We start from the raw sequence: 17,500 nt of genomic DNA on the forward strand, positions 1-17,500 counted from the left end.
CGACTGCCATATTGAATACAAGAAGCTGATAATCCAATCCTTGCGAAACAAAAAAGTAAATAAACACATACCCAGGTCAGAAAATGGAAATAGGACTTTTTACTAATAAAACAATTGGTTTTATCAAAAGTTATTTGTAACAAAAAATATAGACGTTCTCCCAGGCAAAAAATGCAATCATCTGAATTTTCAAAATTCCAACCAGAGGTCGTAAGTGTACACTTCTTAGGAATGGAGTGTGAGATGACTGACGTGTGTACATGAAACAGTATTGATTGGCGATAGTGAAAAGAAACTGCAAAATATAGTAAAGGAGTTTTAAGAAACTGCAAAATTTAGTAAAGGAGTTTTAAGAAACTGCAAAATATAGTAAATGAGTTTCAGGAAACTGCAAAATATAGTAAAGGAGTTTTAAGAAACTGCAAAATATAGTAAAGGAGTTTTAAGAAACTGCAAAATATAGTAAAGGAGTTTCAGGAAACTGCAAAATATAGTAAAGGAGTTTTAAGAAACTGCAAAATATAGTAAAGGGGTTTTAAGAAACTGCAAAATATAGTAAAGGAGTTTTAAGAAACTGCAAAATATAGTAAAGGAGTTTCAGGAAACTGCAAAATATAGTAAAGGAGTTTTAAGAAACTGCCAAATATAGCAAAGGAGTTTTAAGAAACTGCAAAATATAGCAAAGGAGTTTTAAGAAACTGCAAAATATAGTAAAGGAGTTTTAAGAAACTGCCAAATATAGTAAAGGAGTTTTAAGAAACTGCAAAATATAGTAAAGGAGTTTTAAGAAACTGCAAAATATAGTAAAGAAGTTTTAAGAAACTGCAAAATATAGTAAAGAAGTTTTAAGAAACTGCAAAATATATTAAAGGAGTTTTAAGAAACTGCAAAATATAGTAAAGGAGTTTTAAGAAACTGCAAAATATAGTAAAGGAGTTTTAAGAAACTGCAAAATATAGTACAGGAGTTTTAAGAAACTGCAAAATATAGTAAAGGAGTTTTAAGAAACTGCAAAATATAGTAAAGGAGTTTTAAGAAACTGCAAAATATAGTACAGGAGTTTTAAGAAACTGCTAAATATAGTAAAGGAGTTTTAAGAAACTGCAAAATATAGGAAAGGAGTTTTAAGAAACTGCAAAATATAGTAAAGGAGTTTTAAGAAACTGCAAAATATAGTAAAGGAGTTTTAAAGTATAGAAATTGCATTGATAAGTAAATAGGTAAGGTAAATGAATGACAGTATATGAAATGTGAAACATGGGACAACGAATGTTAGCACGGACGATGGAATAATGACGTAATGAATTCGTACAAGTATTTGGAAACAAATATATCGGATGGCTTAAGATAAGAGAAGAGGTGAGGCACTCAATAGGTGAAGCAAAGAAGCTAGCTGGGACAGTGTAAGAGCTCTGAAGGAAGCTTGGAGTACCTATGAGAGTCAAGATTGGAATGTATACACAATTTGTTGACCCAACATTCTCTTGTGGAAGAGAAGTGTGCATGGTAAGTACAGGCAAAAAAAAAAAAAAAAAAAATCTGAAGCTGTGGAAATAAATTGATTGCATAATACATCTAGCATAACAAAATTTAATATGTAAAAAATGTGGAAATACAAAGACGTAAAAATGGATACGCGTGGGTAAAAGGCAGGATCGGTATATTTTGAGCTGGTTCGGTCATGAGGAAATAAAATAGTAGTATGATGCTAGGTCGGTGGAAAGAGCAAAGAATTCTGAAGTAATGGGTGGGAGAAGAAGGCCTACAAAGAGCTATATAGATGGCGTGAAATACCTTACAAAAGAAGATGGAACAAATGTGTTTGCTCGGTCATGAGGAAATACAGTAATAGCATGAGGCTAGGTCGGTGGAAAGAGCATAGAATTCTGAAGTAATGGGTGCGAGAAGAGGACCTACAAAGATCTATATAGATGGCGTGAAATACCTTATAAAAAAAGATGGAACAAATGTGTTAGCATAATATTAGTGAAATGAATACTGCGTGCCTAGGTTTGATATGCTACTGATAAGAATCCTACTATTTTATGAAAAGACTATTGCGGAAGTTTCTTGCACAGGGGATTCATCAACACTTTAATAGTAAAAAAAAAAAAAGAAAAAAAAAACTATGAGGATGGCAATAATGGCTGACTTGTCTTTCTTTGGGAACCAGTTCTCAGCTATGAGAGAAGGTTTAATGTTGAATATATATATATATATATATATATATATATATATATATATATATATAATATATATATGTATATATATAATATATATATATATATTTATATATATAATATATAAATATACTTTGCATATATATATATATATATATATATATATTGTATATACGTATGTATACACACACACATATATATATATATATATATATATATATATATTTATACATTTATATATATATATATATATATATATATATATATTTATACATTTATATATATATATATATATATATATTTATACATTTATATATATACATATATATACATATACCTGTCGAATTCAGGATTGTTTTTTTACTTATTTGAAATATGAAAAAAAAACACGTTTAAATGTGTAAAATTTATCATTAATCGAATGCCAAGTTACAAACCTACCAATTAGATACGATAGTGAAGATGGGTTGATTTCAATGCATATATATATATATATATATATATATATATATATATATATATATAGATAGATAGATAGATAGATATACATATATATATATATATATATATATATATATATATATATATATATATATAAATGATAGAAATTAACACAATACCATGTGCAAATAGAAAAAACTTGTTACGACCCGAGTTTCAAAACTAAAAGAAAGCCTATTGGCGATGGCATTTTGTTTCAGTCAATTCAGTGCGCGCGTGTGTTACACCATGCCCACCACCACTTCATAACCAAAATACCCGAGTATTTGAGGCTCCGATGCCAATTAGACCTCCCACATTACACGTAGCCTACGTGACTGAAATCAAGAGTATTGAAACAGTAGACTGATTATTGATTATAAAATGAAACAATTCTCTTATTCGTACGGAGGTAAGTTCGATAACGCAAAGGACTGATAAACATACAGGGTTACCATACTTATTTTGATTAAAAAACGATTTGTGCAAATGCGTAATGCGTAAATTCTAATACAAATACGCATAGAATTATCTATTATGTTTACAATCACAGAAAATATATAGTTAAAAAATGGCTTCTAGTCCCTAATATAGCAAAAAAAGAAATTAAAAAAGCATAAAAAAATTAATTGAAAGAAGTATGTTTCAAATAGAAATACGTATAGAATTATCTATTATGTTTACAATCACGAAAAAAAATATATATAGATACGTGATCAAAAAAGGCTTCTAGTCCCTAATATAGCAAAAAAAGAAATTAAATAAGCATAAGAAAAAATTAATTGAAAGAAGTAGGTTTGGGGCTAGGGATGTAGTTCAAATAGAAATACGCATAGAATTATTTATTATGTTTACAATCACGAAAAAAATATATATAGATACGTGATCAAAAAAGGCTTCTAGTCCCTAATATGGCAAAAAAAGAAATTAAAAAAGCATAAAGAAAAAAATTAATTGAAAGAAGTAGGTTGGGATACGCATGGAAATATCCATTATGTTTACAATCACAAAAAAAAATATATAGTTAAAAAATGGCTTCTGGTCCCTAATATAGCAAAAAAGAAATTAAATAAGCATAAAAAAAATTAATTGAAAGAAGTAGGTTGGGATACGCATGGAAATATCCATTATGTTTACAATCACAAAAAAATATATAGTTAAAAAATGGCTACTAGTCCATAATATAGCAAAAAAGAAATTAAAAAAGCATGAAAAAAATAATTGAAAGTAGGAGGTTTCAAATAGAAATACGCATAGAATTATCTATTATGTTTACAATCACGAAAAAATATATATAGATACGTGATCAAAAAAGGCTTCTAGTCCCTAATGTAGCAAAAAAGAAATTAAAAAAGAATAAAAAAAATTAATTGAAAGAAGTAGGTTTCAAATAGAAATACGCATAGAATTATCTATTATGTTTACAATCACGAAAAAAAATATATATAGACATGTGATCAAAAAAGGCTTCTAGTCCCTAATTTAGCAAAAAGAAATTAAAAAAGAATAAAAAAAAAAAAACTAATTGAAAGAAGTAGGCAGGGATACGCATGGAAATATCCATTATGTTTACAATCACAAAAAAAATATATAGTTAAAAAATGGCTGCTAGTCCATAATATAGCAAAAAAGAAATTAAAAAAGAATAGAAAAAAAATTAATTGAAAGAAGTAGGTTTGGGGATAGGGATGTAGTTCAAATAGAAATACGCATAGAATTATCTATTATGTTTACAATCATGAAAAAAAAAAAAAAAAAAAAAATATATATATATATATATATATATATATATATATATATATATATATATATATATATATACGTGATCAAAAAAAGGCTTCTAGTCCCTAATATAGCAAAAAATAAATTAAAAAAGAATAAAAAAAAATTAACTGAAAGAAGTAGGTTGGGATACGCATGGAAATATCCATTATGTTTACAATCACAAAATATATATATAGTTAAAAAATGGCTTCTAGTCCCTAATATAGCAAAAAGAAATTAAAAAAAGCAAAAAAAAAAATATTAATTGAAAGAAGTAGGTTGGGATACGCATGGAAATATCCATTATGTTTACAATCACAAAAAAAAATATATATAGTTAAAAAATGGCTTTTAGTCCCTAATATAACAAAAAGAAATTAAAAAAAACATAAAAAAAATTAATTGAAAGAAGTTTACAATCACAAAAAAATATATAGTTGAAAAATGGCTTCTAGTCCCTAATGTAGCAAAAACAAATTAAAAAAAGAATAAACAAAAAAGTTAATTGAAAGAAGTTTACAATCACAAAAAAAAATATAGTTAAAAAATGGCTTCTAGTCCCTAATATAGCAAAAAGAATGAAAAAAAGAATGAAAAAAAATTAATTGAAAGAAGTTTACAATCACAAAAAAATATAGTTAAAAAATGGCTTCTAGTCCCTAATATAGCAAAAAAGAAATTAAAAAAGCATAAAAAAATTAATTGAAAGAAGTAGGTTTGGGGGTAGGGATGTAGTCCAGAACCGTACACCCAGATCCACTCGGAGCCTGTCTAATAGGCATGACTCAAGGGAAAGCAATTGCAGATAACTTTAAAAAAAGAAGCGACAGAGCGACGACTTCAAGGGTCCCACGAGTGATTAAGGGGTCCGTTTAATACGTCATGGCAGACGTGCTGCACTCCTGGTTTCTGTGGGAGGCTGGCGAATCTATCACAATTATTAGATGTCTGCGTGAACATATGCATACATTATTTTTTTTGCTTTTGTATATAAATGAATAGACGCTTTATTCATAAACACACACTATATATGTATATATATATATATATATATATATATATATATATATACATATATATATATATATACATATATATATGTATATATATATATATATATATATATATATATATACACGAATTGTGTGTTATATAATAATATACACACACTCACACACACACGCACATATATATATATATATATATATATATATATATATATATATATATACGAAATTGTGTGTTATATAATAATATACATATATACACACACAAACACAATATATATATATATATATATATACATATATATATATATACATGTGTGTGAGTATATATATATATATATATATATATATATATATATATATATGTATATATATACTGTATATATATATTTATATATATACTGTGTGTATATATATGTATATATTTATATAGATACAGTATATATATATATATATATATATATATATATATATATATATATATATATATATATATATATACAGTGGAACCTTATAAATTCAAGATTGATCAGGTTGCGAGCAAAGTTTTCTGAGGAAAAAAAAGAATTCAAGTTATTGAACAAAATAGTTGGGAATCAACCTACATATGCAACTTGCAGGAGCTTGTATGAGACAGATAGTCCTAGTGGTCAAACATAGCTTAAACCGAATAGTTACCATACTGTACATTCAGTTTACACGTAGCTGTCTCCAAGCGTATACCATCAAAACAAGTAAACTTTTTTTTTTTACTTTAACCTTTATTGTTTTTGTGGATTTTTTGCATTTATGCATATATAACAGGGCTTGGGTAGATTAGCAATGGTTGAAAACAAAAACAAACAGCTACAAAACCCCCAATGGAAAAAAAAAATTAAAGGAACTCCCATTAAAGGAACTGCTGAAACCAAAGCAGTTACAACCCAGACTAATTAGAGAAATGGCAATTTTAAGGGTAAAAAATGGTTAATCATTCAAATAAAAAAAAAGAAACATTTCTCAGGCAAAAGTACATCAGAAGACATAACATATGAGATGACCAAGGACCTGCATACAACCGTTCTTAACCCTAACTTGACGGTGTGTTTATTGAAATACCCATGAGCTGTCACATTGGTTCTGTACCAACAGTGTGTCACACGATCGTACATAGTTCATTTTGTGTATATATTATGCTAGTACCTTCGCTCTTCCCTCGCACTAAAATGAACCAGATTAAACATGTCTGCTTTTTTCCTCAGTAACATTATCTCTTTTTCAAACATGAAATTTCTTGTTGCTTTGAGCTTTTGTATATAAAGGAGAGTGTTCTATAATAAATTTACTCAGTTGCTTGCATCCTGCCTTTGAGTCACAACCTTCTCTCAGCCCGTCACAGTTCCTAGCTGAGATCTATTGACATGTGCAGTTCCTGTGAACCACAAGGCAGTATACTGTATATATTTTGTTCATGTATATGTCAACAACATCAGTTAATTAACTAATTGACAACCCCATATTCTAGCTCTCTTCAGACAAATTTTGTACTTAGCCATGAAAGCATCCAACACAGGTTGCCTGTTTGTTCAGTCTATGTTGGTTCCAAAATCTCAGATGTTTGGTAACATTATCTCAGATGTTGACTAACATTGCTCAGATGTTGAATAATATTATCCAGATGATGTTGATGAAAACATTAAGCATTAGAAGTTGAAAATGACAGTTATGACCAGCATACTATGGCTTTTTTTCTCTTAAAATTCCAGAAATAAGACTTTCTTATTTAGGGTAGTTTATTCTTTAGTTGGGCTGCATATATTTGAGAGAGAGAGAGAGAGAGAGAGAGAGAGAGAGAGAGAGAGAGAGAGAGAGAGAGAGAGAGAATGGGTCAGATTTACTGAGAAATAGATAATATTATATTTCCTATTTTAGGGCATCTTTATATAACATATATAAAATCAAATACATGTTTGAAGAGAGACAAGAGCAGTTTTGTTGAGAGATGAATCACATATCATTTCACGATTTTTGGTTGGTATGTTTGACCATTAGAATGACTGGTCCAATTCCAATGTTTCTTTATCAAACCATTGTTCTTTAGTCTTGGATAGTGCCATAGCCTCTGCACCATGGTCTTCTGTTGTCTTGGGTTCGAGTTCTCTTGCTTGTGGGTACACTCGGGCATACTATTCTATCTTATTTCTCTTCCTCTTATTTTGTTAAAAGTTTTTATAGTTTATATAGAATATATTTATTTTAATCTACTTGCCCTTCTTAAAATATTTGATATTTCTTTGTTTCCTTTCCTCACTGAGCTATTTTCCCTGTTGGAGCCCCTGGGCTTATAGCATACTGCTTTTCCAATTAGGGTTGTAGCTTAGCAAGTAATAATAATAATAATAATAATAATAATAATAATAATAATAATAATAATACAAAATAAATGTTTATTTGATTGTATAAAGTCCCTGTTTATGAATTATATGTTAAGACTATATTTATAGAGAGAGAGAGAGAGAGAGAGAGAGAGAGAGAGAGAGAGAGAGAGAGAGAGAGAGAGAGAGAGAGAGAGAGAGAGAGAGAGTGTGTGTTTTGCCAAGATGAAAAAATTATCATTTAATTATTTTTGTGTTTGCCTGATTATATGAATGAGTGATGCTTTGTAATTATATAATCGAATGAGTCATGTTTGTTTATGTAAAGATTATAGTTTATCTTATCTCAAAGAGAGAGAGAGAGAGAGAGAGAGAGAGAGAGAGAGAGAGAGAGAGAGAGAGAGAGAGAGAGAGAGATGGCACATTTATTCGCATTTTTTTTTCATTTACTGATTAGATTTTCGTTACATTTTATGTAAATTGTCATCATCTTTTGCATCGTTATTACATACATTTTTTATCACAATTAGAAATCTAAGGTTTCAATATAATAACATGTAGGAAATAAGAAATTTGCATATAGAGAGGGTATTCTGGAATCTATGATATGATTGCCTATAGCGTTGCTGACAGTGAAAATTCTGCGTTCGATTATCGACTGTGGCTACGGATTTATGAGTCGAACTTCTTACATGAGTGGTTGAGTACCCAAATTTACAGAATTATTTGTAAACTATATTACATGAAAAAAAAAAAAAAAAAAAAAAAAACATATTTCTTGAGTACCCAAATTTACAGAATTATTTGTAAACTATATTACATGAAAAAAAAAAAAAAAAAAAAAAAACATATTTCTTGTTTCACCAGCTGTTATTGTCTTGTGCATTTCGTTATTTAAAATGGACGGGAAATGTTATTAATGAATATTTTCAATCTCCTTTAGGTTAATGGCAATCCTAGAATCAGTACTGAACATTTAGGTTAATGGCAATCCTAGAAACAGTACTGAACCTTTAGGTTAATGGCAATCCTAGAATCAGTACTGAACCTTTGGGTTAATGGCAATCCAAGAATCAGTGCTGAACCTTTAGGTTAATGGCAATCCAAGAATCAGTACTGAACCTTTAGGTTGATGGCAATCCTAGAATCAGTACTGAACCTTTAGGTTAATGGCAATCCTAGAATCAGTACTGAACCTTTAGGTTAATGGCAATCCTAGAATCAGTACTGAACCTTTAGGTTAATGGCAATCCTAGAATCAGTACTGAACCTTTAGGTTAATGGCAATCCTAGAATCAGTACTGAACCTTTAGGTTAATGGCAATCCTAGAATCAGTACTGAACCTTTAGGTTAATGGCAATCCTAGAATCAGTACTGAACCTTTAGGTTAATGGCAACCCTAGAATCAGTACTGAACCTTTAGGTTAATGGCAATCCTAGAATCAGTACTGAACCTTTAGGTTAATGGCAATCCTAGAATCAGTACTGAACCTTTAGGTTAATGGCAATCCTAGAATCAGTACTGATATAGAACAAGTAATGATTTTTTCTAAGGCCAGTCGAGTCTACTTTGAGGAATTTCAGAAAAGTAGCATACATAAGTGAGGCATGGTGATAACACCTTTTAAAACAAACTGCTGAGAATTATGGTGGGAATTCTGAGTTTGTTGATGTGAGAAGTTTATTCCCCAAAACTTTCTAATTGTGACCAGATAGGCCTCTTTAGTGTACTATTCTGAAAACACCCAAGATTTTTCCAGAAAAATAACATTGTTAAGAGAGAATTACACGTAATATATATGGTCAATAGTATAGCATTATTAACAAGATAATTTTTCATTTAACAGGTTCCTGGGATATTTGGGCCACGTGTGTAAAAAAAAAAAAAAATATGTTCAAGAACAGTTGCCACCTAAAGCCTTCCTTCTTAAGGACATAGCACCTGTTTATCCTATAGGCTTGGAGGATGAGTTGATGGTAGGGTTTGGCTTCATAACTCTGAAGGTTTTGCCACCTAATAAAATTCCTCTCGTCCAGGTAATGGATCAGCAAGTGATTTTGAATTTTGAGAAATTTTAAACAAACATTTTTCTGGAGGTCCTTTAATATGGGGCTAACTACCTTAAGAGTTCTGGATGACCAATCTAAACATTCTCCACTATGTCTCATAGACAAATCCTAAAAAGATGGGTCTTTCAGGACAACGAACAAAGCATGGAGGAAGCTCTGGCCAGTCACTTTACCAGAGATCGACTTACAAGGTTTTGATACTGAACCTGAAGTTGAAAATATTGTCTCCTGAGGCTAGTCCAGGGGGTTGGATATCAGTGATAATGATGCGGGGGATTTAGTGAAGGACCTTAACACAGAGCTCACCAATGAGAAACTCCAAGACCTTCAGAAGGAGTAGCAACACATAACAACTGAGGAAATGTCTATGTTTTCAAAGGCTGCTCCTTAGTCTGCAATAAAGATCTGTGCAAAATGTTGGAGAGCTGTAGATATTTGTGGAAAAAAACGTCAACTAGATGCAGCTATAACAAACAGTTTCATTTATACATTAATGCTAATGCAGAGTGATTTTCCACATTCTCCAATGTCTCTCAAGCTGTTGCTGAAGAGGCAAAGATATAGAAGAACGCTGGGACATTTATCCCATGTTGTTATGGAAGGGGACTCTCATCCAAACAACAAACAACGCGGCGTCAATAACCCTAGATGTCAGAATGCAAGAAAACTCAATCAACCTCATCCAAATAAAGCACCTCTCCTCCTCCAAACAGCCTTCCCCTTTGGCCATTATCTCTCCTTATTACATGTAAAATTAAGTTAAATTTGTACTTACTTCATCAATCTATGGTTTTGTTTTTTATGTTTTTTTTTTTATAATTGTATGCATGTAAATACAAACTCCTTTTAGAATTTTTTTATAGAATTTTTGGGTCTCGAATAGATTAATCCAATTTACATTAACTTTTCTTAGGAAAAATTAATTCGTGTTTAACAAATTGGTAGTAGAACAGCCTTCTCAAATTAGTTAAGTTGGTCCTACAAAGTTCCACTTCAAATTATTCAGATATTAAATCTTTTTTATATATAATGTTTCCCTTAACAGAGGATGCCTCCCGAAAAAAAGAAAACATAATAACTACTTCCATTCATACCAAACTGATGAATTGTGGATGAAGCCCATGTGCAGAACACTTCCACTACACAAGACCCTATATGTTGCTATGCAGAAAGTTCATCACACACACTGTATCACTGTTCTTTATTTTGTGAGCAATCTCTTGTTTCTTGGGTTTTAGGACCCTTCCTTTCCAAAGGCTGTTTCATACTATCTATCCATCCCTTTCTAGGTCCTCTTCCCTTCCCTTCCGGTGCCTGAAACTTATATAATTTCTTCATCAATCCATCATTCCATTTATTTCAATCTGGACAAACTATCTTAAAATACTTTCTCATCTGCACATCGACTCTACCCTAATACCTCTCTTCTTAGGTATCTACACATTTGGTATCCTTTCACTTAATCTTATACTTCATCTCTACAACCACTAGATACTTTAATTCACTCAACATTCAACATCCACTCTTCATTTCCTTGAACGTTTTAAGGTAGCTAATGGTCAGCAGAGGGAAGCTTTGGATAGGTGTACTGTACATATTGTCCTAGAGACCAACCACATACAGTAAACAGATGATAAGTATACTAACCCTCTTCTACTTAAGCTAGGCCCACCTGGAACTAGATAGTGGATGTTGACCTATGGATCCCTAACTTACCATTACCAACTTCAAGAGATGGTATGGTTGAGTTTCCGGTGATATCCATCATGTCATATGCAGAAGTTGAACTCGAGAGAATACCACTCCAAATTCCAAGTGATACTACACTCAGCCACATTTTGCACTTCATTCCAGTTTTAGCTTCTATATACACTACAAGTTTTTTCCAAATAGTTAGCACATATTCTGCAAATCATTTGTTTCGCCTATTCTAAATCCATACAAGAATCTGTGGCTTCCATTCTCCCATAATCTATATCATTCACTTTTCATTTTTTCTGGTTCTTATTTACTCTAAACGTTCTCCTCTTGTCAAAACTTTCAACCTCTTCATTTTATCTTTATAATATCTCTTCCCGTACATAATCTTATTATATCATCTGAGAATATCTGACATTTCATTCTCCATTCATGGCCCAACTTTTTATCCCAAAACTTAGCACTTACATTTACTGAAATTTCTACGAATTTTCACAACACTCCATCCATAAGGATATCAAACATTACTGGGCACACACAATACACCTGGGTTCCAGGCCCCATTTTCATCAAATTTTCTTATACCTAAAAACTCTATATCATAGCATAACAGAATCTAATGTTTTCAGCAATTTACTCTCTAGTCACTACATCATCAACATCCTTCACATAGCCCCTCTACCATTTTTATTACAAGCTTTCTCTGGGTTCATGCATATCGCATACAACTTTTCCATTTCCTTTCAAATTTTTCCCACAATATTTTACAAAGATAACTTTATACAAAAGCCTTCCCAGTCTATGCCTACGGTGTCCTTTCTCTATCACACCTATTATCCATTTTACTTCATCAAATTCCTACCCTTCATAAGATTTATTTATCCATATAATTCTCGAGTCTCTCCTATCACTTTTACCTTATACAAAATCAGTTATTCCTGTCTTCCATTCCTTTAAACAATTTCCCTAAACCAGACATATCTTACACAACCTGGTCAGTTACCCAATGACACTTACAAAATACTGCAACATATCATTCAAAATCTCTTCTGATCTAGCATATTCTCTTATTTCAATCTCTTAAAAGACCTTCATTTGCCCTCAACTTCCAAAAGCATTCTAAAACTTACCCTAACACCTACCACTCCAAGATTCTATGCCTCCTTTCTCTTCCATATAGAAAACTATTCCCTGCATCAACTAATAACAATCTTCTCCAGACAGGATGTCCCTTTTCATTTTTGTATTAGGAAATTCATTTGCTTGCTAACTCTTCTCTCTGCATTTAATTACGTATAGGAAAACTTATCTTTGCTTGCAAACATTCATCTACGCCTCTTTATTATTGCATACCTTCTTATTATCTCTCATCTTCTACTTTACCATATTGTATATCCTCCAGTTTTCCTACACATCATTTACCCTCCTATATTACAATTGCAATTCAAACTATTTTTTGTTCATTATAAGAGTTCTCATTACACATATTACTGCTTTTCTTTCTTCTTTCCTAAAACCACCACCGCTCCTTACTGATACTATAACTTTATTCTGTAATTTTACACGTTTCACATACACTACCCCTTCAACTTGTGTTACAACCTAGTTCAGTTTTTATGTATGTTCTCCTAATTTGATCTTTCATTCATTTCAACTTTTTCTTCTAGCAAATACTGATCAGATATACCTCCATCGCTTCATCTTCTCACCAATACATCCATCAAAACACTTACCTATTCTTACTGGCTCTACTCGAGCAGGACCAATAAATGCCGAATGTTTCTGTGAGCATTTAAGCTCAAAAGTGTGAAATTTACATACATTATAAATTAACAAAACATACAAAAGAGTTCATTCAAACTGATAAAATTGGGCTTAATTCGTTAAAAGCAAAAAATTGAAAAGTCAGTAAATGAATAGTCAATGGATGCTAATCGTAAAAAAAAAAAAAAAAAAAAAAAAAAAAAAAAAAACTGAACTGGATCTCTTAACTTACTCAAATAAGCCAATGTCTTAACAGTATTAGCTTGTTAGTATTGTTCATGGTTAGAGTATGTCTGTTAATTCACATCTTAAATATCAGAAAATACCCTTGGACGATAATTTAATCATCAAATGTACAGCTAATGACAGAAATAACAATCAAAAAGAGTATTACAGTTAATTTTCAGCGTTCATATACAGCTATACATAAACCGAGAAATGAGACTTAGTGATCAGACTCCAGTCCCGTACTTCAAAACCACTAAAATTTAGCAAACATAGTTATAGATCTGAATGATCCCGACTATAAAATTTCGGCCGATTTTCGGGCCGAAAATTTTTCCGAAAATGTTTTCGAAAATTTAGGACGATTTTCGGGCCGAAAATTTTTCCGAAAATGTTTTCGAAAATTTAGGCCGATTTTCGGGCCGAAAATGTTTCCGAAATTTTTTTCGAAAATTTAGGCCGATTTTCGGGCCGAAAATTTTTCCGAAAATGTTTTCGAAAATTTAGGCCGATTTTCCGGCCAACAATGTTTCCACGCCCCTGGTGCCCTCCCCACGCCCCTCGTGCCCTTCCCACGTCCCTGGTGCCCTCCCCACGCTCCTGGCACCAGAGAAAGTGAGAATAGCAGCATCTTCACGAATATCCCACCGACGTTCTTCAACACTTTCCTATTTGCAATATTTATATCATCAAACCCGCAATAATCCAAGTACCGGCGTGTTCCATTTCAGCATCAACATTAAACGATAAGCTCTTTGAGTGAAGGTGTGACATTAATACATGATGCACTACTGACAAGTACGAATAAACAACCTTTGCTATGAATACGCATGATCGACTCAGCCATAAGGTAAAAATACTGCTACATGCCGATATAAAAATATCATAGTCTAGTGATTAGTAAACAATTATTGCTTGTTTCGGTAAGACACTACAATTCTGCATATTTAATATTTACTTCGTCAATGTTTATATAATTCTATGATTCTTTTTGTCATCTTGGTTGTTTTTTAAAGGTTTTAAAGATCGCTCATGAATGGCAGAGGCAAGGGACAGTGACATTGCCATAGCAAGCAGGACAATGCCCTAGAGACTGACCATATATTATATGATCAGCGCCCAAGCCTCCTCTCCACCCAAGCTAGGACCAGGGAGGGCCAGGCAGTGGCTGCTGATGACTCAGTAGATAGACCTATAGGCTCCCCCAAACCCCCCAACCTTAGCTCACAAGAATGGTAAGGTTGCAGACACCAATGGCACTAACGAGTCTGAGCGGGACTCGAACCCCCGACTGGCAAACACCAGGCAGAGACGTTACCAATCAGGCCACGACAACCCTGGAAGTTAAATGAATTTTATATATCCAATGTGTTTCCCGACCAGACATAGCCAGGCGTTTGATAGTACCTGATGTTTTATATCACTAACATTGTTAATTGCAAAAAAATAGTAATTGAGCGAGATAAATTATAATCAATACAAATAAAATTTCTGATTGATTACGACTTACTAAGAGTGGGAAAAAAATTCAAGAAATTAAGATAGTAGTCTCCAATTTACAAATGAAATTTCTAAACATATACTACCTATAGACAGGCTAAAATATTGGTGTTAGATATATTTATCTTGACTGCGATTATACTATATCATATCTGTATAGATGAAACAAAATTTCTAAAAATATAAGCGACAGATTGGGGCTCGAGTAAAATATCTAATAATATAAAAAAGGTTATATTGCACAAAGTTAATTTTAGCTTCAATACATATACAGTAACATAAGACATTTAACTAGAATATTCTACATGACATTAAAAGATGAAAAACAATGCTTCAATGACAAAACTGGAATTGTATTCCTATATTCCCATATGATGAACATGCAATGATCAGAAAACTGTGTGAATGAAACAAATCCAGTTCTGAATTAATAATTTTCCAATCACTCCCATATGATGAACATGCAATCATCAGAAAACTGTGTGAATGAAACAAATCGAGTTCTGAATTGATAATTTTCCAATCACTCCCATATGATGAACATGCAATCATAAGAAAACTGTGTGAATGAAACAAATCCAGTTCTGAATTAATAATTTTCCAATCACGCCGGCCAATGAATCTCATCCCTACTGTAACCACTATCATTACGCTTCCAAAGAAACCAAAGCTTCATTTAGACATTACATAACCATAAAAGGTCCACAGAGCGTGGCTAGACGTTATAAGTGAACAGAAAAAAATAGTAAGTACCACATTTCCAATAACACGCGACAATAACCAGTCGAAGGGAATGTGACATTTTCTCGTTTCAGATGGATAATATTAATACCTGTTACGGTTGCATATTATCGTAGAGGTGTCATAACCTACAACCATAAATTAAGGAAATAAAATCCATCGATCATGAAGTGGAAATCAATACGGTTCCTGACATTGCGCTGTCGTCATGTAAAACCAAAACTCTTTCCTTTCAGGACTGTAAGATAATAATAATGATAAGAATAGGGAAGTGGGGAATATGGGGAAAGGAAGAGTACCCCTGGATACAATCCAGTTTATAGCTCAAAGGCAGGTACTCGGGATGGGAAAGATTAAGGAAATAGGGAGAAAGAGAAGTACAGGAGAAGAATAAATGAGAGGGGCAGACCTTCTTGCGATATTAGGGAATTGATATTATTATTAGATCAGACTGTAAGAGAAATACGAGTTTACTATACGTTTGAACACTTGATACAAGATTCCAAACATGACTGACGTCTACAAATATAGAAACTGGTCTTGTGGTTGTTCTGAGCCAAGAAGTATATATTTTTGTGAATATGATGATAATAATAATAATAATAATAATAATAATAATAATAATAATAATAATAATAATCATAATCATAATAATAATAATAATTACATTATTATTATTATTATTATTATTATTATTACATGCTAAGCTAGTAGGAAAAGAAGGATGCTATAAGACCAAGGACTCCAACAGGGAAAAATAGCCCAGCGGATGAAAAGGAAATAAAGAAATAAACTACAAGAGAAGTAATGAACAAATCATAAAAAAATATTTTAATAACACTAACAACATTAAAAGAGATCTAGCATATATAAACTATATGGAGAGACTTATGTCAGCCTGTTCAACATGAAAACATTTGCTGTCATTTTAAACTATGAAGTTCCAACGATTCAACTGCCTGATTAGGAAGATCCTTCCATAGTTTGGTCACAGCTGGAATAAAATTTCTAGAATACTGTGCATCATTAAGCCTTATTGTGTAGAAGGCATGACTATTAGAATTAACTGCATACCTAGTACTAAAGATCCTTCTATAGTTTGGTCACAGCTGGACTAAAATTTCTAGAATACTGTGCATTATTAAGCCTTATTGTGTAGAAGGCATGGCTATTAGAATTAACTGCATACCTAGTACTAAAGATCCTTCTATAGTTTGGTCACAGCTGGAATAACATTTCTAGAATACTGTGCATTCTTAAGCCTTATTGTGTAGAAGGCATGACTATTAGAATTAACTGCATACCTAGTACTAAAGATCCTTCCATAGTTTGATCACAGCTGGAATAAAATTTCTAGAATACTGTGCATTCTTAAGCCTTATTGTGTAGAAGGCATGACTATTAGAATTAACTGCATACCTAGTACTTTGAATTAACTGCATACCTAGTACTTAGAGTTAACTGCATACCTAGTACTTAGAATTAACATGCATAAAGAACTAACTGAACGACGGTGCCAGAGGTTAATATCTAGATCAGGAATAAGAAATTAAATAGACCACAAATTCTTGTCCAACAAATTAAGATAAGATTCAGTAGCTAAAGACCAGACAGAAACAATGTTCGAAATTAAAACATTTCGCCAGAACAGATTGATCCCCGAAAATCTTAAAAAACTCGCTCAAGCCAATTTTTGGTGTAACTGAAGAAATAAAT

General features: G+C 31.8%; 1 protein-coding gene across 4 annotated transcripts in view; it reads right to left on the bottom strand.

Annotated features, from left to right (window-relative positions):
* LOC137646440 (inter-alpha-trypsin inhibitor heavy chain H2-like) overlaps window positions 1–17,500 on the bottom strand; it is a 572,711-nt gene that overhangs the window by 481,654 nt on the left and 73,557 nt on the right. The window lies entirely within an intron of this gene.

The sequence above is a fragment of the Palaemon carinicauda genome, chromosome 1 (assembly GCF_036898095.1).
Source record: "Palaemon carinicauda isolate YSFRI2023 chromosome 1, ASM3689809v2, whole genome shotgun sequence".
Lineage (NCBI taxonomy): Eukaryota > Metazoa > Arthropoda > Malacostraca > Decapoda > Palaemonidae > Palaemon > Palaemon carinicauda.